This window comes from Bos mutus, chromosome 1 (assembly GCF_027580195.1).
Source record: "Bos mutus isolate GX-2022 chromosome 1, NWIPB_WYAK_1.1, whole genome shotgun sequence".
In the NCBI taxonomy this organism is placed as follows: domain Eukaryota; kingdom Metazoa; phylum Chordata; class Mammalia; order Artiodactyla; family Bovidae; genus Bos; species Bos mutus.
Window position 1 is genome coordinate 42223106 of NC_091617.1, and position 26482 is coordinate 42249587.

General features: G+C 40.0%; 1 long non-coding RNA gene across 1 annotated transcript in view; it reads left to right on the forward strand.

Moving 5' to 3' along the window:
* Positions 1-23226, forward strand: part of LOC138987993 (uncharacterized) — a 46062-nt gene extending 22836 nt beyond the window's left edge. The window contains exon 4 of the long non-coding RNA XR_011464348.1: positions 22829-23226. This is a non-coding gene — a long non-coding RNA (uncharacterized lncRNA). The remainder of the gene's footprint in view (positions 1-22828) is intronic.
* Positions 23227-26482: the final 3256 nt, after the last annotated feature.

Sequence of the window (26482 nt, forward strand, 5' to 3'; positions counted from 1 at the left end):
GCCACAGGATGAATTTATAGATGAGGTTTCTTAATAGTTGTTTCCTTTAACAACACTTCCTTTAAAGACATTGCACATTATCAATATTTAACTTGGTGCTTATCCACTCTAAGTATTTTGTTTACAATTACCAAGTTACTATATTGTTGTCAGTTCTATGCAAACTTTTATCAACTAAAACACATCTGAGTGGAAAGTATTCATTATCTCACTTCAAACTCTGCAGTCAGGTCAATAGCTAAAAGATAGGTGAGACATAATTGAAATTTACAGATGTGATTTATTTTCTTATGTCAGTTGGAGATCTTATTCTATGAAAAAAATAGAGAAATAAATTTGGAAAGCCATTGAAAAACTGCTCACTTTAGCAATTTTGTTTTACAATTTTTAAAAAAAAAAATCAGAGATTCAGAGAGGTTAGATAATTTATTTGCTCAAGATCATGACTAAACTCATGACTGATCCAGTACTAGAAATGGGCCTCCTAGTGCTTTGTGAAGTCAATATTAAGTGTAGTGAACTGAATCCTAGCATTTCAAAGGATGTATGAATCATTATCGGAGAAGGCAATGGCACCCCACTCCAGTACTCTTGCCTGGAAAATCCCATGGATGGAGGAGCGTGGTAGGCTGCAGTCCATGGGGTCACTGAGGGTCGGACACGACTGAGCGACTTCACTTTCACTTTTCACTTTCATGCATTGGAGAAGGAAATGGCAACCCACTCCAGTGTCCTTGCCTGGAGAATCCCAGGGACGGGGCATCCTGGTGGGCTGCCGTCTACGGGGTCACACAGAGTCGGACACGACTGAAGTGACTCAGCAGCATGAATCATTATAATTCTCTTAGTTCTATTTTATGAGGATTAAAAAAAAAAAACAGAATATTCAAATATATTTTGAAAGAAATGCACCAGACGATTTACATACTGATGTCCTTCCAAACAGTTCATTAAAATGTCTGATTTAAAATAAGTAATATTCACTGGAAGGATTGATGCTGAAGCTCCAATACTTTGGCCACTTGATGTGAAGAGCTGACTCATTGGAAAAGACCCTGATGCTGGGAAAGATTGAAGGCAAAAGAAGAAGGGGGCAGCAGAAGATGCGATGGACCAACTCAATGGACATAAATTTGAGGAAACTGGGAGACGGTGAAGGACAGGGGAGCCTGGTGTGCTACAGTCCATGGTGTTGCAAAGAGTTGGATATGACTTAGCGACTGAACAGCAACAACAAAAAAACCTATCATTAATGATGCATATCTGCTGACTTATGAGGAATCATAAGTAAGTGATACAGGGAGAAATTTGGAGAAGTGATAAAGATGCTGAAGAGAACCCATAGGAGAAATAAATAGTCCATGGAATGTGTTTGGAGTAAACCTTTTCCTTACTTTCTCAACGTTCAACATTCTCAGTATCTCAAAATATACATCTACTATTCAGACTTATTTTTTCTTCACTCTGTATTGTTGCCATAATTACACAAGATACTTATGGATAGATAGGAATTCCCTGGCAGTACAGTGGTTAGGGCTTTGTGCCTCTACTGCCAGGGGCACGAATTTAATCCCTGGTTGGAGAACTATAATCCCACAAATGTCACAGTGCAGCCAAAAAAAAAAAAAAAACCCACACAAAACACAAAAAGCCCATACCACATATGGATAAATGATGACAGCGATACACTGATGACAGTAATCCATTTCATAGCAAACTAGTATTCTCTTAATTGAATGTAGTTAATAAAAGTGATTGAGATTTCAAAACACAATATTAAGTCCTTATTCCTTGAGGAGTTATAGAGAACAATTGGGTTGTGAAAACAAGGGAAATTTTGAAAGAAAATTGACTTTAAATGACTAATTTTTAAATTAAACTTTTTATTTTGTATTGGAATATAGTCAATTAACAACGTAATAGTTTCAGGTGGTCAGCACAGGGGCTCGCTCAGCCATACATATATATGTTACCATTCTCCCCCAAACTCCTCTCCCAGCGAGGCTGCCATATAACACTGAGCAGAGTTCCCTGTGCTATACAGTAGGTCCTTGTTGGTTATCCATTTTAAATATAGTAGTGTGTACTATATTCAGTTTTCACCTTGACAAGTTCTGTGGCCATACAAAGATATGGCTGAATGAATTTAGGACAAAAACAACCTATCAACCATGATGAACTCATTAAAATCAGCTAATGCACTGCCAGTTTGGTTAGACAAAACACAGTCAAGTCAGATGAAGTGAAGTGAAGTGAAAGATGCTCAGTCATGTCCAACTCTTCGCAACCCCATGGACTATATAGTCCATGAAAGTCTCGAGGCCAGGATACTGGAGTGGGTAGCCTTTCCCTTCTCCAGGAGATCTTCCAAACCCAGGGATCAAACCCAGGTCTCCCACATTGCAGGCAGATTCTTTACCAGCTGAGCCACAAGGGAAGCCCCCAAATGAGATGACTGGAGTGAGAAATATTGATGTCTTACTTACTCAATGTTTTATGGGTAGGCTTGAGCACGTCACCAAAAAGGGAACCTCCAAAAGAATGCCAGAAAACGATTGCTTTGCTTTCACTTGTCTTTTTGGCTTTGCCCTTCTTGTTTCTGCACTTTGGAACCATGTAGATGAAGGGAATTCACTGCTTTCCCTTTCTGTGACTAAGGGAATAATCACATTAATTAGTAATAATTAATAATTATTAATGACAAATAATAACTAATAATGTGATTATTCATAATAATCACAGATCAGACTATGGAAAATATTTGTAGCAGCTGACTGTTCTAGAAAAAGAATTACATCAACATCTATATGTTGCCTGATATATTTCACAAACTAGAACAAAAAAATCTTAAAATTTGTATGGAGACCCAAAAGACCTCAAATAGCCAAAGCAGTCTTGAGAAAGAAAAACAGAGCTAGAGGAATCAGGCTGCCTGACTGTATATAGCAATCTTATTGCCATTGACAGACTATACTACAAAGCTACAGTCATCAAAACAATATGGTGCTGGCACAAAAACAGAGATATAAATCAATGGAGTGGGATAGAAAACCCGGAAATAAACCCACACACTTATGGTTAATTAATCTATGACAAAGGAGACAATCTTATACAATGTAAGAAATATAGTCTCTTCAATAAATGGTGCTGGGAAAACTGGACAGCTACGTGTAGAAAAATGAAATTAAAATACAATTTTGCACCATGTACAAAGATAAACTCAAAATGGATTAAAGACTTAAATGTGAGACTGGAACATAACTAAAAAGAAGCAGGAGAATCTGGGCCTTGCTTTAGAGCTGCAGCATGCAAATTTGGCTTTGGAGTACAGAATTAAGCAGGCAAGGGCGAATAGAGTTCTGCCAAGAGAATGCACTGGTCATAGCAAACACCCTCTTCCAACAACACAAGAGAAGACTCTACACATGGACATCACCAGATGGTTGACAGTGAAATCAGATTGATTATATTCTTTGTAGCCAAAGATGGAGAAGCTCTATACAGTCAGCAAAAACAAGACTGGGAGCTGACTGTGGCTTGGATCATGAACTCCTTATTGGCAAATACAGATCAAAATTGAAGAAAGTGGAGAAAACCACTAGACCATTCAAGTATGACCTAAATCAAATCCCTTATATCCCTTATATACAGTGGAAGTGAGAAATAGATTTAAGGGACTAGATCTGACCAACAGAGTGCCTGATGAACTATGGATGGAGGTTCATGACATTGTACAGGAGACAGGAATCAAGACCATCCCCAAGAAAAAGAAATGCAAAAAAGCAAAATGGCTGTCTGAGGCGGCTTTACAAATAGCTGTGAAAAGAAAGGAAGCGAAAAGCAAAGGAGAAAAGGAAAGATATTACCATTTGAATGCAGAGTTCCAAATAATAGCAAGGAGAGATAAGAAAGCCTTCCTCAGTGATCAATGCAAAGAAATAGAGGAAAACAACAGAATGGGAAAGACTAGAGGTCTCTTCAAGAAAATTAGAGATCCTAAGGGGACATTTCATGCAAAGATGGGCTCAATAAAGGACAGAAATTGTAGGGACCTAACAGAAGCAGAAGATATTAAGAAGAGATGGCAAGAATACACAGAAGAACAGTACAAAAAAAGATCTTCATGACCCAGATAATCATGATGGTGTGATCATTCACCTAGAGCCAGACATCCTGGAGTGTGAATTCAAGTGGGCCTTAGAAAGCATCACTACGAACAAAGCTAGTGGAGGTGATGGAATTGCAGTTGAGCTCTTCAAATCCTGAAAGATGATGCTGTGAAAGTGCTGCACTCAATATGCCAGCAAATTTGGAAAACTCAGCAAGTGGCCACAGGACTGGAAAAGGTCAGTTTTCATTCCAATCCCAAAGAAAGGCAATGCCAAAGAATGCTCAAACTACCGCACAATTGCACTCATCTCACACGCTAGTAAAGTAATGCTCAAAATTCTCTAAGCCAGGCTTCAGCAGTACATGAATCATGAACTTCCAGATGTTCAAGCTGGTTTTAGAAAAGGCAGAGGAACCAGAGATCAAATTGCCAACATCTGCTGGATCATGGAAAAAGCAAGAGAGTTCCAGAAAAACATCTATTTCTGCTTTATTGACTATGCCAAAGCTTTTGATTGTGTGGATCACAATAAACTGTGGAAAATTCTGAAAGAGATGGGAATACCACAGTACCTGACCTGCCTCTTGAGAAACCTGTATGCAGGTCAGGAAGTAACAGAACTGGACATGGAAAAACAGACTGGTTCCAAATAGGAAAAGGAGTACGTCAAGGCTGTATATTGTCACCCTGTTTATTTAACTTATATGCAGAGTACATCATGAGGAATGCTGGGTTGGAAGAAGCACAAGCTGGAATCAAGATTGCCGGGAGAAATATCAATAACCTCAGATATGCAGATGACACCACCCTTATGGCAGAAAGTGAAGAAGAACTAAAGAGCCTCTTGATGAAAGTGAAAGAGGAGAGTAAAAAAGTTGGCTTAAAGCTCAACATTCAGAAAACTAAGAGCATGGCATCTGGTCGCATCACTTCATGGGAAATAAATGGGGAAACAGTGGAAACAGTGACAGACTATATTTTTCTGGGTTCCAAAATCACTGCAGATGGTGATTGCAGCCATGAAACTAAAAGACGCTTACTCCTTGGAAGGAAAGTTATTTAGGACCAACCTAAATAGCATACTAAAAGGCAGAGATGTTACTTTGCCAACAAAGGTCCATCTAGTCAAGGCTATGGTTTTTCCAGTGGTCATGTATGGATGTGAGAGTTGGACTGTGAAGAAAGCTGAGCACCGTGAACTCCGGGAGTTGGTGATGGACAGGGAGGCCTGTGTGCTGCGGTTCATGGGGTCGCAAAGAGTCGGAGATGACAGAGTGACTGAACTGAACTGAACTGAATGCAAACTCTTAGTTACAGCATGTGGGATCTAGTTCCCTGATCAAGGAGGAAACCTGGGCCCCCTGCATTGGGAGTATGGAGTCGTATCCCCTGGACCACCAGGGAAGTCCCTGACGAGAGTTTTAAAAGTGTTTTAGAGGAGAACAAGATGGTGGAGGAATAGGTGGATGTGAAGTACATTCTCTTTCCACAGATACATCAGGAATACACCTTCAGACACAGAAGTGCATGGAGAACACCAGCTGAGAGCAGACAGGAGTACCTGACCAGTGGAAAAGGATACATAGAACCACACAAAACTTAGTAGGACAAAGGAACTACGTGGGGAAACAAGAATGTTAGCAGGACTGGACTTACGCTCAGCTGGTAGGGGAACTGAAGCAGGGGTCTGATCCCCACAGTGGGGCAATTGTCTGAGTCAGAGGAGAAACATTTAAGGCTGAGAGTGAAACAGCTGATCTGTGGCAGCCTAAATGGAATGAGAATCAGACAGTCTTTGCCTCAGCCATACATACCCCAGACAGGAATGCTGGTCTCCTGGAAGGCGCAGTGGCTGGGAGCTGAAGCTTAGGGATTGTGCAGCAATTCCAGGGCAAGGGCCACTATTGACTGCAGAGAGATGGATTGAGGGGATGTGAGGGAGGAGATAGTGGTGGGAAATGCCAGTGGAGGGAAGGCAGGCAGCCACGGAAGCAAGGCAATACTGCTGAGTCACCCATAGTGGGTGGAGCCATCACCATAGCCTCTCTCTCCCCACACGCCAGTATTGGCAGCTGAACATTAGAGAGGCTGGCCCATCAAACACTTGATGCACTACAGAGTAGGACCCCAGCCAGGGGGCCCCTCTATGTGCCTGATGTGCTGAACAACAGAGAAGGACCCCACAGCAAGGGAGCCCTCTAAGTGCCGGAATGGGCAGATCTTCGGAGAAAGACTGGTCAGAGGCCATCTGATAGCCAGCTACAAGAGGCTCGAAAAAAGATTCCGATAGGGCTATAACTCCTGCACACTTGGCACCACCAGGGTCCCCACAAGCCACGCAGCTGCACCACCTTCCTACTCAACTCTCACTGGGGCAGAGCTGCCACAGGCAAAAAAATGTCTTGAGTCTATGCACGCAGGGTCGGTTTGGTCATGTCCAACTCCTTGCGACCCTGTAGACTGTGGCCTGCCAGGCTTCTCTGTCATAGCTGGGGTTTTCCAGGCAAATACACTGGAGCATATCGACCAATACTGGTTGCCATACCCTTCTAGAACACTATATTTCCTGATGCCCTAGTCGCCAACCCCTCTGAGTACCTGGTGCTGCCAGAACCCCTGTGACCTAAGCAGCTGCACTACTTCCACACCTGGCCCTCACAGGGGCAAACTCAAGTCCTCCAGGGCAGCCTCAGGAGCTAAACCCCAGTGGACGACCCATAGATAGAGGTGGAAATAAAACCACAATTGAAACCCAGGGGCAGTGTGGCTAAGGAAGAAGACCAAAAACCCTCCCACCAGTTGTACAAGCTGCAGATTAAATCCACACGATCAACTAAGCAGACTCTGTGTCGATGGAATATATGAAAGGCCACTGAGAGCTCCTACAAAATAAAACTCACAAGCTCTAAGAGCTGGGACATTGGAGGAAAGAACACACAGAAATAGGACCAGATTAGAATCTGAGCTGCCCCTACAGCTGGTCCTGAGATCAGCACAGTGATGGAGGGCATCCTAGGGAGTTAAGTTGGACTGTGACTCACAGAGAGGGAATGGACTCTGACAGCAGTGACTCAAGAAAAAACATTTATTATTCTTATATTTTGACTTGTTCTGTAGATTCTTTTGGATTTTTTCTGCCCCGCCTTCCCACCTGTTGTAGTTGTCGATTTTATTGGCACTAAGAAATCCAATTTAGCTTTTGAGCTTTTTTTTTTTTTTTGTCTCAGTCACATTTTTTACTGTTGTCAAAAACCTCTGCCTCTATATTGGGCTTTTGCAGTTCTATGGAGTTTTCCTTTTTCTTTTTCTATTTTTTTAATTTTTAACGTTTTAAACCTATTATTTTTTCTACACTTATTCTTTTGTTTGCTTTTCCTACTGTTCTTTTCCCCTTGCAGTTACTCTTTAATGTATATAAATCTTCTTTAGCTACCTGTATTTAACTTTGCATATCTATTCTTTCTTTCTTTTCTTTCTCTCCTTTCCTCTCAACATATTTGTTAACTTGTTTTCATTGCTTTATTCCCCAATTGGCACCTTGCTTTAGTTTTGTTTTCCAGTTTGTGCTTTAATTAGTTTTGTTTTGGTAGATATACTTTTTGGTTTCCTTTGTTTGCAGGGTCAATCTATTGTACTTTATTTTTGTTGGACTGTTTTGATTTTGATTATGGGTGTATATGTATATGCGTATATGCAGTCACACTTCCTATTGTTATAAACCTCTGCCTGTTCATTGGACTTCTGCAGTTCTGTGAAATTTTCCTTTTTCCCCCTTTTTTCTTTCTTCTTCCATTTTTTTTTTCTTTTCTCTTTTTAAAAATTAATTTTTAATTTTTAACACCTATTATTTTTTCTACATTTATTCCTTTTTTTGCCTTTCCTACTGTTCTTTTCCCCTTGCAGTTAATCTTTAATGTATATAAATCTTCTTCATCTACCTCTATTTAACTTTGCATATCTATCCTTTCTTTTCTTTCTTTCATTTCCTCTCAACATATTCATTAGTTTTGTTTTCATTGCTTTATTCCCCTCTGGGTACCTTGCTTTAGTTTTGTTTTCCAGTTTATCCATAAGTTAGTTTTGTTCTTAACTGGTAAATATAATTTTTTATTTCCTTTGTTTGCAGGGTCAATCTATTGTACTTTATTTTTGTTGGACTGTTTTCACTTTGCTCATGGATGTATATGTATATGTGTACATTTCATTATTTTAATTATTATTTGCCTGATTTTGTAACTGCCATTTGTCTGGGGTTCATCTTTGGTTTCTCATTTTTGGATATTTGTTTTCATCTCACTTAATGGCCCAGAGGTTAAAGCGTCTGCCTGCAATGTGAGAGACCTGGGTTCGATCCCTGGGAAGATCCCCTGGAGGAGGAAATGGCGACTCACTTCAGTATTCTTGCCTGGAGAATCCCATGGATGGAGGAGCCTGGTGGGCTACAGTCCACAGGGTCACAAAGAGTCGGACATGACTAAGCGACTTCACTTTCACTTTCAAAGCCATAACAAACCATTTGTGGAATCTTTATTCCTGACCAGAGATCAAGTCCTGAGCCTTTGGAGTAGGAGCACTGACTCCAAGACCCTAGTCTACCAGAGAACTAACCCTCAGTTCAGTTCAGTTCAGTCACTCAGTCGTGTCGACTCTTTGCAACCCCATGAATGGCAGCATGACAGGCCTCCCTGTCCATCACCAACACCCAGAGTTTACTCAGACTCATGTCCATCAAGTCGGTGATGCCATCCAGCCATCTCATCCTCTGTCGTCCCCTTCTCCTCCTGCCCCCATTCCACCCGGCATCAGGGTCTTTTCTAATGAGTCAACTCTTCGCATGAGGTGGCCCAAGTACTGGAGTTTCAGCTTTAGCATCAGTCCTTCCAATGAACACACAGGACTGATCTCCTTTAGAATAGACTGGTTGGATCTCCTTGCAGTCCAAGGGATTCCCAAGAGTCTTCTCCAACACCACAGTTCAAAAGCATCAATTCTTCAGCGCTCAGCCTTCTTCACAGTCCAACTCTCACATCCATAACATGACCACTAGAAAAACCATAGCCTTGACTAGACAGACCTTGTTGGCAAAGTAATGTCTCTGCTTTTGTATATGCTATCTAGATTGGTCATAACTTTCCTTCCAAGGAGTAAGCATCTTTTAATTTCATGGCTGCAATCACCATCTGCAGTGATTTTGAAGCCCCCCAAAATAAAGTCGGATACTGTTTCCACTGTTTCACCATCTTTTTGCCATGAAGTGATGGGACCAGATGCCATGATTTCAATTTTCTGAATGTTGAGCTTTAACCCAACTTTTTCACTCTCCTCTTTCACTTTCACCAAGAGGCTTTTTAGTTCCTCTTCACTTTCTGCCATAAGGGTGGTGTCATCTGTATATCTGAGGTTATTGATATTTCTTCCAGCAATCTTGATTCCAGCTTGTGCTTCCTTCAGCCCAGTGTTTCTCATGATGTACTCTGCATATAAGCTAAATAAACAGGGTGACAATATACAGACTTGACGTACTCCTTTTCCTATTTGGAACCAGTCTGTTGTTCTATGTGCAGTTCTAACTGCATATAGGTTTCTCAAGAGACAGGTCAGGTGGTCTGGTATTCCCATCTCTTTCAGAATTTTCCACAGTTCATTGTGATACATACAGTCAAAGGTTTTGGCATAGTCAGTAAAGCAGAAATAGATGTTTTTCTGGAACTCTCTTGCTTTTTTGCTGATCCATGTGTATAGTCACCCTGCTATCTAAGGCCTACTTGACTTCACATTCCAGGATGTCTGGCTCTAGGTGAGTGATCACATCATCGTGATTATCTGGGTCATGAAGATCTTTTTTGTACAGTTCTTCTGTGTATTCTTGCCACCTCTTCTTGATATCTTCTGCTTCTGTTAGGTCCATACCATTTCTGTCCTTTATCGAGCCCATCTTTGCATGAAATGTTCCCTTGGTATCTCTAATTTTCTTGAAGAGATCTCTAGTCTTAGAGAAGTGCAAATCAAAAGTACAATGAGATATCACCTCATACCAGTCAGAATGGCCCTCATCAAAGGGTCTACAAACAATAAATGCTGGAGAGGGTGTGGAGAAAAGGGGACACTTTTGCACTGTTGGTGGGAAAGTAAATTGATACAGCCAATATGGAAAACAGTATGGACATTCCTTAAAAAACTAGGAATAAAACCACCATATGACCCAGCAATCCCACTTCTAGGCATTTACTCTGAGGAAACAAAAATGGAAAGAGACACATGTATCCCATTATTCATTGCAACACTATTTACAATAGCTAGAACATGGAAGCAATCTAGATGTCCATCAACAGATGAATGGATAAAGAAGTTGTGGTACATATACACAACGGAATATTACTCAGCCATAAAAAGGAACACATTTGAGTCAGTTCTAATGAGGTAGATGAACCTAGAACTTATTATACAGAGTGAAGTGAGTCAGAAAGAGAAATATTGTATTCTAACACATATATGCAGAATCTAGAAAAATGGTATGAAAGAATTTATTTACAGGGCAACAATGGAGAAACAGACACAGAGAATAGATATGGACATGGGGAGAGGGCAGAAGAGGGTGAGATGTATGAAAAAGTAACATGGGAACTTACATTACCATATGTAAAATAGATAGCCAAGGGGAATTTGCTGTATGGCTCAGGAAACTCAAACAGGGGCTCTGTATCAACCTAGAGGGGTAGGATGGGAAGGGAGATGGGAGGGAATTTCAAAAGAGAGGGGATATATGTATACCTATGGCTGATTCATGTTGAGGTTTGACAGAAAACAGCAAAATTCTGTAAAGCAATTATCCTTCAATAAAAAATAAATAAATTTAAAAAAATGTGAGGCTGGACATTATAAAAATCTTTGAGGAAAACATAGGCAGAACACTCTCTGACATAAATTGCAACAATACCTTTTCAATCCATCCCCCAAAGTAATGGAAATAAAAACAAAAATAAACAAATGGGACCTAATTAAACTCAAAAGCTTTTACACAGCAAAGGAAACCATAAAGAAAATGAAAAGACAGCCCAAAGAATGGGAGAGGATGTTTCCAAATGATGTGACCGACAAGGAATTAGTCTACAAAATTTACAAACGGTTCATGTGGCTCAATATAATCAAAACAAACAGCCCAGTCAAAAACTGGGCAGAAGACCTAAGCAGACATTTCTTCAAAGAAGGCATACAGATGGGCAAGAAGCACATAAAAGATGTTCAACATTGCTATTTATTAGAGAAATGGATTTCAAAACTACAATGAGATATCACTTCCTACCTCAGGATGCCTATCATCAAAAAAATCCACAAACAATAAATGCTGGAGAAGACAGGAAGAAGGGGAACACTTTTACACTGTTGGTGGGAATGCAAATTGGTACAGCTACTATGGAGAACAATATGGAATTTCCTTAAGAATCTAAAAACAGAGCTACCATATTATCTTGCAATCTCACTCCAGAGCATGTATCAGGAGAAAAACGTGGTCTAAAAGGATAAATGCACCCTACTGTTCACTGCAGTGCTTTTTATAGTAGCCAAGACATGGGAGCAACCTAAATGTCTATCAACAGAGGAATGGATAAAGAAGATGTGTTACATATACACAATGGAATATTACTCGGCCACTAAAAAGAATGAAATAGTGCCATTTGCCACAACATGGACAGATCTAGAGATTGTCATACTGAGTGAAGTAAGTCAGACAGAGAAAGTAAAATACTGTACGATATTGCTTAAGTGCAGAATCTAAAGAAGTGAGACAAATGAACTTTCTTTACAAAAGAGAAACAAACTCACAGACTTAGAGGATGAACTTATGGTTACCAGGGGAAAAAGGTAGTCGGAGGAATAGTTAGGGAGTTTGGGATTGACATATACACAATGCTATGTTTAGAATGGATAACCAGCAGGACCTATCATATAGCATAAATAAATAAGTGTTTAGAGTAAAAAAATGATTCATTAAAAAAATCTATATATTGTTTCCATGATTGATTCTTAGCCTACATAGAAATGATTGATAACAATAAGATCTAGCACGTATTTTTTGTTAACTGCTGCTGCTGCTGCTAAGTCGCTTCAGTCGTGTCCGACTCTGTGCGACCCCATAGACGGCAGCCCGCCAGGCTTCCCCGTCCCTGGGATTCTTCAAGCAAGAACTTTGGAGTGGGTTGCCATTTCCTTCTCCAATGCATGAAAGTGAAAAGTGAAAGTGAAGTCGCTCAGTGGTGTCCGACTCCTAGCGACCCCATGGACTGCAGCCCACCAGGCCCCTCCATCCATGGGATTTTACAGGCAAGAGTACTGGAGTGGGTTGCCATTGCCTTCTCCGTTTGTTAACTATGTATTATATAATTACTGCTTAATGTACATGTTATTTAATCCTTAATACCATCTAATCAGGTTGATTCATTTATTATTAATATTTCTATTTTACAGAAGAAGAAATAAAGGTAAAAAAAGCTTAAGCTATTTGCTTACGATGTGCAACATATCATTGATAGAGTTAGAATTTAAACCAGGGCTTTAAACCCAAATCTTAATCATTCCACTCTTCTTCTTCTTGATCAGAGGTCAAGTTCAAAGTATTTGAAAAGAAGACAATTTTTTTGTGAATCAAGACAAATTATTCATGGAAGTTAAAAACCCATGCAAAATGAGAAATATAGCAGATGCATTGATATTATAGTCCATCTGGTTGTTTGGAAACAAGAATTTTAATTATAATTTCCATAAACAAAACCCTAAAAGTCTAGTATCTGAGGAAAAAAAACAGATAAAAAACATTTTATGAGATAATCTAGCCCATTCTTTGTCTTAACCCAAGGATGACTGGAACGAGAATCTTAAACGTCACTTGAATTTCTGGGTTCTTCTTTCAACAGGTATACTTGTTAGTATTATGAACAGCTTAAAGAATTTTAAGATACAGTTCTTATCTTCCTAGAACTTACCATTAAGAAAACTGGTTATTCACATTACAATTTAGATGACCATATGTAGCCTCACAGAGCAATTCTATTTAGTTAAGTATTACAATGAATACTACAAACAACATCTAAGTCTTTGTCCATGGATTCCTGGAGGGGTGCTCTGTGCTTAGTCCCTTTGCTAGATGTATTCAAGCAGGGGTAGAGCAATGTGGACCATTTATGAGAAGTTTCATGAAGGAAGTGAGCTTGAGTTAGGACCTGAAGAATTAAGAGAGTGGCAAAGTGGGTGTAATACGTGGGAGGAAAGATCAGCTTGGTATGTTCTGGAGAGAGTGAAGAGACAGATGTGGCTGGAACAAAGGAGTGTAGAGAGCAGTTAATTGGGTAGGGGCTTCCTTAATGGTTCAGTGGGTAAAGAATCCACTTGCAGTGCAGGAGCCACAGGAGGTACAGGTCTGATCCCTGGGTCTGAAAGTTCCCTTGGAGAAGGCAACCCAGTCCTAGGAAATCCCATGGACAGAGTAGCCTGGTGGGCTACCATCCAAAGGATTGCAAATAGTTAGACATGACTGAGTGACCATGCACTCATGCAAGGTACTCTTAGGCTTAGCAGTTTGTAGTAGATCTTAAAGCAGCATGGAATTATGGAAGGTTTTAAAGAGATGTTCAAGTGTTTTAGGATGAAAATAGCAAAGATATGGAGAAAAGATTGGAAAGGGACAACTTCAAGTCAGGAGAATGGTTAAGAAACTAGAGCAGAAATCCTGGTATGGTGCAGGAGATGTGAAATCGGATGGATTGTTTCTGCCTCCTGAAGGTATGGCAGGGCTATTCCCTGGGATGGTAAGATAAGATGGAGCTGCAACAAACTATTAGAGAAGATAAGATCCATAACTCAAAATTCAAGAGAGTAAAATCCGTTCTTCAGGTTATAGGGGCAAGCGTGGGGCTGAGAAATAAAGATGAAGCTAAAATGAGCTGCATAAAGGCAAGATCTGACCTGCAGGAGAGGAGATAGTATGGGGCAAAGTAACAGGTTGTAAGAAGGTGAGGTTTTGTAGAAAGTTGTCTAAAGCTCTTTGAAGGGGGTGCCCGTCCCATGGCCTAACTAAGTCATTCTAAGCAGAGAATGAACAGATAACCATCACAGTGGCTTATGAAACATTAGGAAGTGTATTGCAGTTGACAATAATCTTGTTGGACATCAACCTGTCACAGTTTTGAGGACCTTGGGGAACCTACATCAGCACTAGGCGTTTTCTCAGAATTATGTCTTTCTCTGAAATGACAGAATATTTTGGATGACCACAGATTTTGCATGATCCAAGTCCTGAACCTTGGAGAAGATTGCAAGATGGGAATGAATTCAAGAAATTTATAAAACTGAATGAAAAAATTTTTGATGGAGTAAGATCTAAAATTATATGACTTATAAGATCTAAAATTATGTAGTTTTAGATCAGAAAGAGACTTTAGAAATTTTTTATAGTTCCCCACCTAAGCTGGAGTCTCAAAAATAATATTCACTATTGTCCTTTAAAAGTTTTTATATCAATAATATATCTGTATACTTTATAGCATTTAAATTTCCCCCTTTTATAATAGTAGGTTGGACTCACAGACAAATATTAACATTTGAACTACCACATACTTTATTATAAATCCTACTGCTGTGATCATATTCATTAAAAGATAAAATAAATTGGGATATTTAGATGATAGTTTTTAAAAAAATCTAAAATCTGTTGCCCAAAACCCCCAAAAGCTGTTTTAAATGATGTTGTAGAGAATTCCATTGAGAAATTTCTAGCCTAGTTAGTAATACCATCTATAGTTGCACCCTACATATAAGTAGGTGAGAAATGTTTAAAGTATTAAATCTCACCTGCTACTGCCAGGGAGAATAGTTGACAGAGCTACAGGAAGTCACAGAAAGCCAGGGATATATGCCCCAGTTGGGAGACATTTTCAGGAGACATTGAAAAAAAATTTTTTTTACTCAGAATCTGAACATTGACCATGTGAAGAGAAGGACAAGGATGTTCTGCTATTATATTCATAGTCCAGCATGAGAAAATGAACAATCATAAAAATCAGGATGATAAAAATCAGGATGATCCATGAAGGATCAGGGTGTATTTTCTATAGTGACAGCTGGCTAAGCTTTGTGTCAGATCTCTAGAGAAATAGTGATACTAACACCAGGATTAAAGAAACTTATGAATCGGTTCACACACATGTATTTATGTTATAAAGTATTATGTTACTGTTTATATTATAAAGTAATAGAATTATAATCTTATTCTATTGTCACTTTAATTGAGAGTTTTTTTTGGTAGCTCTTTTTTCTCCATTTTCTTCTTTTGTTCTCTTGTGATGTGCTGGCTGCCTTAAGTGTTATATGTGTTGTTGTTGTTGCTAAGTCGTGTCTGACTCCTTGAGACCCCATAGACTGTAGCACACTGGCTTCCCTGTCCTTCACCATCTCCCGGAGTTTGCTCAGAGTCATGTCCATTGAGTTGGTGATGCCATCCAACCATCTTGTCCTCTGTCATCCCCTTCTCCTCCTGCCTTCAGAATTTCCCAGCATCGGGGTCTTTCCCCATGAGTCAGCTCTTCGCATCAGGTGGCTAAAGTGTGGGAACTTCAGCTTCAGCACCAGTCCCTCCAATTCAGGATTGATTTCCTTTAGAATTGAGAATTGATGCTTTCGAACTGTGGTGTCGAAGAAGACTCTTGAGAGTGCTTTGGACTGCAAGGAGATCAAACCAGTTATGAGTAAGAGGTAGTATTATGAGCCAAAGACATAGGATTTGTCTTTGTAACCAATTCTTCTTCACCAAGATGAATATATCCTGGCTCATTTGCTTCACTATTTCTTCTCACTAGTTTGGGCATGAGGAATATTCTTAAAACCATATTACAAAGGCAATCAAAGAGATATATTCTGAAATAAAATCATACTTTTCTCTACATAAAAAAAGACCACAGCAATATAACACATCCTAAATAATCTGTTTTCTCTGGAGAATAAATTTTCTGCTCTCAAAACAGCTGTACATCCCATCTTGTTCTTATTAGAGTTTAAGTCATATAATGAACTGTGAAAAGAATGTTACGTGCCAGTGTACCCTGTCCTCACACTAAACAGCTTCGCAGTAAAGGCTAGTTTATCATTCCTTGTTTAAAAATGCAATTCCTGTGGTTCCTTCAGAGGTAGCCAAATACAACTTGAATGCTACCAAATCATTCCTTGTTTCCTCTTTTAGCTACCCTTGGGTGTTTTCAAATGTGTGTCACTTTTCAATAAAAGGTCTCCTATATTGCAAATTTACAGGAGCATTCTTTGATTTTTTAATAATAAAATATGGAAGTAAATTTAGGAATTGTCTGCTCGGTATACAAGGCGGCATGATACATTTCAATTTTGCACTGACATCAGTGACTAACTTTTTAGTAAGGTGCAAAGCTGTTGTAAGACATTTTCTAAAAAAAAATCCTGATCTGGATATGTCTGTGTTTATGAATTAGCTAATTTAGGGAAATCATGCCAAGAAAGTCAGATGAGTAAGAGGCATCCCCAAGATGACAGAAATATGTGAATCATTTCTATAAAAGTGGAGCCTGTGCCTCTAGTCTTGCGAACATTCAAGGCTGATTTTACATGGGATGCATGAAAACATTTGTGCTTCACTGTTTTGAAGTAAGAGCTACAGATTGCAATGGCAGGCTCACCGCTACAAGGTTTCCTCATTAGAAATTCTCACTTATTGAACAATCCAGCTATACACCTAGACTTGAATTAGTCTCCTGGAGGCTGAATCACAGATGATAATTAGTCAGGATGCACTCTTATAGGAAATGCCTATGGATGTTTTGGATTTGTAAGAATGAGAAAAAATGACCCTGGCTAAAAATTAGTGATGAGTAAGGGATATGCAAAGGAAGGTGTCTTCTGGTGAGAGGCATGCTAGGGATATTTGATCTTCTTGCCTCTGTACTGTATTTAGAATTGGTTATTCCATCAATATGTGTCTAACCTCTACAAAGAAAATATATGAAGCCTGAAAATCAATCATTCTCCACTCCAGCAAGGTGGAGTGATTAATTGACATCGATGTTGCTCACACTTGTTCAGTTGTGAATCCTTGAACTTGTGTGGATACATCTTATTATAATAACTGAGATGAGAAATACTGATGCCTGAAACACAAATGCCAAAAAATGCACAGAAAAAGAGGAAAGGAGAATTTGAAATAATTCTAAAGGAAACCAGTCCTGGGTGTTTATTGGAAGGACAGATGTTGAAGCTGAAACTCCAATATTTTGGCCACCTGATGTGAAGAGCTGACTCATTTGAAAAGACCCTGATGTTGGGAAAGATTGAGGGCAGGAGGAGAAGGGGACGACAGAGGATGAGATGGTTAGATGGCATCACCAACTCAACGGATATGAGTTTGGGTAAACTCTGGGAGTTAGTGATGGACAGAGAGGCCTGGCATCCTGCAGTCCATGGGGTCGCAAAGAGTCGGACAGGACTGAGCGACTGAACTGTACAATCAGGAATGACACTTTATCCTGTGATTATTTTTTTCTAAAGTCTTTTTGATTATAGATGTAAACATCTGGAAATCCCACTCTGCATTGACCATTTTTCTTTGCTAACTGTCTAGGAATGCAAACGTTTGGAGTTTATGAAAATTCTTGACTTTGTTAATTCTGTACTTCCTGCTTTGCCTATAGAGTATGAAACTCATAGTACGTATTCAAAAAAACATTGATTTGAACAATTTGGCCATTTTCATTGATGCAGAAAGACAATTCCAATATTCAGAGTGTCTGAGGTTCAGTTTGATTTTATTCATCTGTCCTAACCTCTATCACCAGAGCTTTATTTCTCAAGTACCTGATTTCCTAACTTGTAACAAAAACTTTGTCCACAATTAATAGTTCCTGCAACTCATTCACAGAAATGAATAGGATAGCTATGAGTGACTGTAAAAGAATATAGTTGTGAGAATAGAGTGAGTAATGATCTTGATGACTTATATGGCAGGAAGAAAACACTGACTTTGAGAAAAGTCCAGATGGATGTTTTTACTTAACACTCATTCTAGTCTGGTTTAACATAGTTCAGTATCATTTGTCACTAGTTTGATGCCATCTAGCCTCTAGTTACTTTTTTATTTTTGAAGGGATCATGTGGGTATTGTTTTGTGGAGTTTCTCTAAGGAGCAGTTTATAAGAAAGGTTTTAAGATTAATGAACATGAATTTCCTCCAGTGATGTGAGTAGATAGGAACTGTGGGAAGCAGATCTATGAAGAATGCAGTGCTGAGTAATTTAAGCCCATACTCTCCCAATGCTTACAGTGAGAATTCAAGGATCACTTACAAATCTATTGTAATTTAGGCTAGAGTTTCATAATTCACTCAATAAATAATATCCATCATCTGTTATATGGATACCATGGTATTGGGCACTGAGTAGAAAGTGAATATGAAGAAACTGTGATCCTGTATTTAAGGATTTCACATTCTAAAGTTAAATTCTATTTTATAATCTAGGTTTATCACAATATCAATATCACAAGGTGCCTGAAGAGAAGCTAAAATAAAGGCTAACAGAATTTTGCCAAAAAACCACACTGGTCATAGCAAATACTCTCTTCCAACAACACAGGAGATGACTCTACACATGGACATCACCAAATGGTTCATACCAAAATCAGAATGATTCTATTCTTTGCAGCCAAAGATGGAGAAGCTCTATATAGTTGGCAAAAACAAGACCAGGAGCTGAATGTGGCTCAGATCATGAACTCCTTATTGCCAACTTCAGACTTAAATTGAAGAAAGTATGGAAAACCATTAGGCCATTCAGGTATGACCTAAATCAAATCCCATATGATTATACAGTGGAAGTGAGAAACAGATTCAAGGGATTATATCAGATGAGCAAAGGGCCTGAAGAACTATGGATGGAGGTTTGTAACATTGCACAGGTGGCTTAAAACTCAACATTCAGAAAACAAAGTTCATGGCATCTGGTCCCGTCACTTCATGGGAAATAGATGGGGAAACAGTGGAAACAGTGTCAGACTTTATTTTTCTGGGCTCCAAAATCACTGCAGATGGTGACTGCAGCCACAAAATTAAAAGATGCTTACTCCTTGGAAGGAAAGTTATGACCAACGTAGATAGCATATTAAAAAGCAGAGACATTACTTTGCCAACAAAGGTCCGTCTAGTCAAGGCTATGGTTTTTCCTGTGGTCATGTATGGATGTGAGAGTTGGACTGTGAAGAAAGCTGAGCGCCGAAGAATTGATGCTTTTGAACTGTGGTATTGGAGAAGACTCTTGAGAGCCCCTTGGACTGCAAGGACATCCTACCAGTCCATTCTAAAGGAGATCAGTCCTGGGATTTCTTTGGAAGGAATGATGCTAAAGCTGAAACTCCAGTACTTTGGCCACCTCATGCGAAGAGTTGACTCATTGGAAAAGACTCTGATGCTGGGAGGGATTGGGGGCAAGAGGAGAAGGGGACGATAGAGGATGAGATGGCTGGACGGCATCACTGACTCGATGGACATGAGTCTGAGTGAACTCCGGGAGTTGGTGATGGACAGGGAGGCCTGGCGTGCAGCTATTCATGGGGTCACAAAGAGTTGGACACGACTGAGCAACTGAACTGACTAACTGACTGACAGGAGGCGATGACCAAACCATCCCCAAGAAAAAGAAATGCAAAAAGGCAAAATGGTTGTCAGAGGACGCCTTAGAAATAGCTGAGAAAAGAAGAGAAGTGAAAGGCAAAGGAGAAAGGGAAAGATATACCCATCTGAAGGCTTTCCTGGTGGCTCAGCAGTAAAGAATCTTCCAGTAATGGAGGAAACCTGAATTCAATCCCTGGGTCAGGAGAATCTGCTGGAGGAGGGCATGGCAACCCACTTTAGTACTCTTGCCTTGAGAATCCCATAGACAGAGGAGCCTGGCAGGCTGCAGTCCTTAGGGTTGCACAGAATCGGACATGACTGAAACACCTAAGCAGCAGCAGCAGCATACCCATTTGAATGCAGAGCTCCAGAAAATAACAAGGAGAGATATGAAAGCCTTCTTAAGTTAACAATACAAAGAAATAGAGGAAAACAATAGAATGAGAAAGACTAGAGATCTCTTCAAGAAAATTAGAGATACCAAGGGAAAATTTCCTGAAAAGATGGGCACAATAAAGGACAGAAATGGTAAGGACCTAACAGAAGCAGAAGAGATTAAGAAGAGGTGGCATGAGTACACAGAAGAACCATATAAAAAAGGTCTTCATGGCCAAGATAACTATGATGGTGTGGTCACTCACCTAGAACCAGACATCCTGGAGTGTGAAGTCTTAGGAAGAATCATTATGAACAAAGTGGGTGGAGGTGATAGAATTCCAGCTGAGCTATTTCAAATCCTAAAAGATGATGCTGTGAAAGTGCTGTACTTAATATGCCAGCAAATTTGGAAAACTTAACAATGGCCATAGGATTGGAAAAGGTCAGTTTTCATTCCAACCCCAAAGAAGAACACCACCAAAGAACGTTCAAACTACCACACAATTGAGCTCATCTCACATGCTAGCAATGTTCAATATCTTTCAAGTGAGACTTCAACAGTATGTGAAACAAGAACTTCCAGATATACAAGCTAGGTTTAGAAAAGGCAGAGGAACCAGAGATCAAATTGCTAACATCCATTGGATCATAGATAAAGCAAGGGAATTTCAGAAAAACATCTACTTCTGTGTCATTGACTATGCTAAAGTCTTTGAATGTTGGATCACAACAAACTGTGGAAGATTCTTAGAGACTGGTACACCAGACCACTTTACCTGCCTCCTGAGAAACCTGTATGAAGGTCAAGAAGCAACAATTGGAACCAGACATGGAACAATGGACTGGTTCCAAATTGGGAAAGGAGTACATCAAGGCTGTATATTGTCACCCTGCTTATTTAACTTATACGCAGAGTGCATGTGTGCCTGCTAAGTTGTTTCAGTCATGTCCAACTCTTTGCGACCTTAACATCATGCGAATGCCAAGCTAGATGAAGCACAAGCTGGAATGAAGATTGCCAGGAGAAATATCAGTAACCTCAGATATGCAGATGACACCGCCCTAATGGCAGAAAGTGGGGAGGAATTAAAGAGCCTCTTGATGAAGTGAAAGAGGAGAGTGAAAAAGCTGGCTTAAAACAACATTCAAAAAATGAAGATCGTGGCATCTGGTTCCATCACTTCACGGCAAGCAGATGGGGAAACAATGGAAATGGTGACAGACTTTATTTTCTTGGGCTCCAAAATCACTGTGGGTGATGACTGAAGCCATGAAATTATAAGACACTTGCTCCTTGGAAGAAAAGTTATGACAAACCTAGACAACTTATTAAAAAGCAGAGACATCACTTTGCTGACTAAGGTCTGTATAATCAAATCTATGGTTTTTCCAGTATTCATATATGGATGTGAGAGTTGGACCATAAAGAAGGCTGAGCACTGAAAAACTGATGCTTTCAAACTGTGGTGTTGGAGAAGACTCTGGAGAGTCCCTTGGACAGCAATGACATCACACTAGTCAATCCTAAAGGAAATCAACTCTGAATATTCATTAGAAGGACTGGTGCTGAAGCTGAAGCTCCAATACTTTGGCCACCCTTGATGCGAAGAACTGACTCATTAGAAAAGACCCTGATGCTGGGAAAGATTGAGGGCAGGAGGAGAAAGTGGCGACAGAGGGTGGGATGGTTGGATGGCATCACCGACTCAATGGATATGAGTTTGAGCAAGCTCCAGGAGATAGTGAACGAAATGGAAGCCTGCCATGCTGTAGTCCATGGGCTTGCAGAGATCTGGACATAACTGAGTGACTAAAGAACAACGGGTTTGAAAGGAGGACATATTTTGTTTGGTGACCTGGGGATATGAGTTTTGAACTGAACCTTGAAATTGGGTTAATTGTTAGCACAGGTAGGAAAAGAAGATGGAGAGGAATCCTAGTGAGAGTGAATGGCATCTGATTATCTCCAAAATTCTCTCTTCAACTTGCCTCTAAACATTACTGCCACTGTATTCATCAACACGTTTGTTATGTCTTACTTACTCTATGGCAGTTTCCTCCTTGGTAGATCTTCCTATCTCCAGTCTCACCTCTTTGAAATGTATCCTCTGAAAATACATTGCCGCATGTAACTCTCCCACTAGAAAACATGAAGTATTTCTCATTGCATGTCTAGAAAACAAGTCCACATACAAGGTCCTTTATGATCTGACCAAGTTCTACCACTCACGACTTTGCACCTTTCAGGGGACATTTAACAATGAGAGGAGACACTTTTGGTTTTCACAGTTCAAGAGAGGGTGCTCCTGGCATCTTCTGCAAGAGGTCAGGGATGCTGCTAAATATCCTAGAGAGCACATGATGGTCTCCCAGCACAAAGAATTACTTGGCCCAAAATGTCAATGGTGTGAGATCAAAAACCCCTGGTTTACATTACACTTAATTCAATTGTGTAATTATAATAACAACAGATTTGGGAAAAGGGCCCACTGACTCTTAATAAATGTCAAATTCACCCAGCAGCTATAGAATTCTACGGGTAAATAGAAGAGTTTAATATTAATTTATAATCATTTAGCATGTCCTATGCATCAGCCAAATCAGTGCAAACACAGCCAACACAGGGAAATCAGTGCATTATTTAATCTCTAGTGTTTTTCCAGGGTCATGTATGGATGCGAGAGTTGGACTGTGAAGAAAGCTGAGTGCTGAAGAATTGATGCTTTTGAACTGTGGTGTTGGATAAGACTCTTGAGAGTCTCTTGGACTGCAAGGAGATCCAACCAGTCCATTCTAAAGGAGATCAGCCCTGGGATTTCTTTGGAAGGAATGATGCTAAAGCTGAAACTCCAGTACTTTGGCCACCTCATGCGAAGAGTTGACTCATTGGAAAAGACTGTGATGCTGGGAGGGATTGGGGGCAGGAGGAGAAGGGGACGACAGAGGAGGAGATGGCTGGATGGCATCACTGACTCGATGGACGTGAGTCTGGGTGAACTCTGGGAGTTGGTGATGGACAGGGAGGCCTGGCGTGCTGCGATTCGTGGGGTCACAAAGAGTCGGACACGACTGAGTGACTGAACTGAACTGAACTGAGTGTTGTTTTAGTGAACATTAATTAAGGAAGCTTCTACTCAGCTTGTATTCTCCTGAACAAGCTGCCTATCTTCGTATTGCTAGATTCTTGGATGCCTTCTTCATGTCCTGGAATTCTTTTTCTTATTCCTCCACTGAATAAACGTACACCTATTGCCTGGAGAATCCCATGGACAAAGGAGCCTAGTGGGCTGTGGTCCATAAGGTCACACAAAGTCAGACCCGACTGCAGTGACTTAGCGTGCACGCACGCGTCTTTTAAGTCCCAGATTAAATATACCCAAGGGGAAACTTTTCTTAATTCTCCATACAGTGGATTGGTCTAGCAATTCCCTCATAACCCACTTCACAGATTATTATAATAATTTATCATGTGTGTTTCTTCTATAGTCCGTTGAAGATAGGGTTCATGTTTCATTCATCTTTGCACCACTGGTACTTATGACAGTACCTGGCACACAAGAAAGCAATCAATATATGTTGATTCAAAAATGAATAAAGGGCTTTGCAGGTGGTGCAGTGGATAAAAATCTGTTTGCCAATGTAGGCAACACAGATTTGATCCTTGGTTCAGGAAGATTCCACCTGCCATGGAGCAACTAAGCCCATGTGCCACAGCTACGGAGCCTAAGCCCTACAGCGTGTGAATGAAAAGCCCACTCACCACAACTAGAGAGTGGCCCCCGCTCTCCCCAACTAGAGAAAGCCTGCATGCAGCAAAAAAGACCCAGTGCAACCAAAGATGAAATAAATAAGCAAAAATGTTAAAATGAATGAATGAGGAAGGACGAAAAAATTATATGTACACTATAAACAGTTCATAGCCTGTTTTGCATGGAAAGAAGACATGAATAAAAGACTTGTAAAAGATCAGATTGCAAAGATATTTAGGACTTAGATTATAGAGTGCTTTGAAGGCCTGGGATTTGTGGTTTATATTGTAAGGTTTAGAGAAAGTAGAATTTTTTTTTTTTTTTAATAAGGGGTGACACAAAGTGGCACTGTAGAAACATTAAGCTGGTGGAGGTATTAGAAGGTATTTGGTAATTAGAAAGCATTTAGCCACTTAATCATAATGTATGTGAGGCTTATGTAAATATTGTGGGTTTTAGTGCTGAAGAGAGCATGTGAACTTAATCTTGGGTCACTCCCAAGCCTGAAAGAGAAGGAGGCAGAACATCACTATAATCATAGTACTTGTCCCATGAGATCTGTGTATTCCACTGAAGAATGGGAGTGAACAGCAGTGAAGAAATTGACAGGGACACAGGGTAACTGCTAGAACTGACCAAAGTCAGATGTGCCCTGGAGGTGTCCATGCCTCTCTCGGTAGGCATACTTCCTAGGTATATACCATGGGGGACTTTGCTCTTGGTATTTGTTATCTTAGAGGAATCTGGTAGCTTTTATTCCTGCCCACTCATCTTTTCCATTTTCCTTTTTATAGCTACAGAATTCTTTGGGGGGATTCTTCTCCTCTTTTACGTGGTCTTGGTATACAGATTGATCATGCCATTCCTGTCCTCTTCCTTTCCAGGCATATTTGAGCACATGACTCAGGCTGAGCTAATCATAGTGCCACACCTACCTGGACAGTTCTTTCCAAGGGTCCATATATCAGTCAAATCAGGTCCATCAGAATTCTTCCTCATAACCTTACAGTTGGGGAGGAATCACTTCCTTTCACTTAGTAAACCATAAGGATATGGACCTAGACTGTCATTGGCTGTTCCCTCCAATGCATGGAGAGGCCTTGCAAGGAGTAGAAAATAGAAGCCAACACGCAAAGTGAAGCAGAGCTCAACAGAAATAAGAACGGGATGGAGACAAACATTGTGGTGGCAATGAGGCCCCAATCCAATCTCTGAATGACTGGTTTCTGTGGCTTCTTGTCTAAGTTCATGACCTGTCTCAGTATGGTTCCTAATCAGAGGAGTCAACTCACTTCCTTTTCTGCTTAAGTTAATTTTTGCTGGGTTGTGGTCATATGGAGCCAAAGGAACCTCAACTCATAGAGTTTCCTATTACCTGCTATTTGCCTGTATTATTACTAGCAGCAGTCTATGATCCAAAGTATCAGCTCTTATTGCTATATAAAATTTCTCTTACTCTTGATCAGAGAAACTAGGGATATTCCTCCTTGGTTCTCTACCACATCTAAATTTGATCCAACAAAATTATTAAAAGTCAAAACATAAATGTTTTAAATTCTAGTAGTGTAAGTGCTCAAAACAGTTAAAATTTGAAGGAGAATTTTGCTCTTTCTCGGTATCACCGCAGCCGTGATAGAGTGAATTTCATTACAGTGGAGTCTCCGTCAGGTCCAGATGTGGCTCCTCTTGTTTGGAGACTTAGGAACTTCAAAGACCGGTTTTGTCCCCTCTCTCCCTACTCTATAATAGGTAACAATGGAAGAAAAGGGACGCACTGATTCAGAGAGTGGGCAATGGTGACAGACACCGGGCACTGGGCTATGGAAGTACTGAAATCCCACTGAGTAGACATTGTGAGTATCCTGGCTGAAAGAGCTCCCTGAATTCATTGGGCTGTGATTCTGTTCTCAAGAGGAATCTCTTTTTCTGTAGGTCTTCACAGGATGTCTTTTTCTCTTTATTTTTTGGTGGATCTGAAGTGAGCATTGGGTGGGTATTCCCTCCTTGGGAGCCGAATAGCTTTCTCAACCCATGCTTATCAAGGAAGCTCTGAGGTTTTAAGACAAATGCTTTTTTGGTCAAAGTTCTTGTTTCTCTGACAATTAATTCCCCTAAGAGAAGGTTTCTGATCTATTTCGTATACCAGTAACCTTCCTCTTCTGAAACCTAGTTCTCAGATCTGCTTTATTTCTATGCTTATTCAACCCTAAACCATGTTTTATCTAGATCACTTTAGGGCTATTAAGTTTAAATGGCCTTTAATCTGACTTTGCCTAGGAGCACTTTGACCAACTAGGAATTTTAATTGTGCATTTGTTACTGAAAGCTTTTGTAAGTCCTGTTTCTTACTTTTGAGATGTAGAAGATAACTTTCCAACTTGAAAGGACTTGAATTTCTGGTCTTTTTCTACGATTTCCTTCCAGCCTGCTTTCAAATGGTCAGTTTTCTTGTTTTTGTTTTTTTCCTGAAATTCATTTCTCCTTGGTAATGCCTTGCTAAATGCAACAAAAATCACCAATAGATAGCACTAAAGATCTATTTTCCATTGTTTCACTGAAACTTCTGGC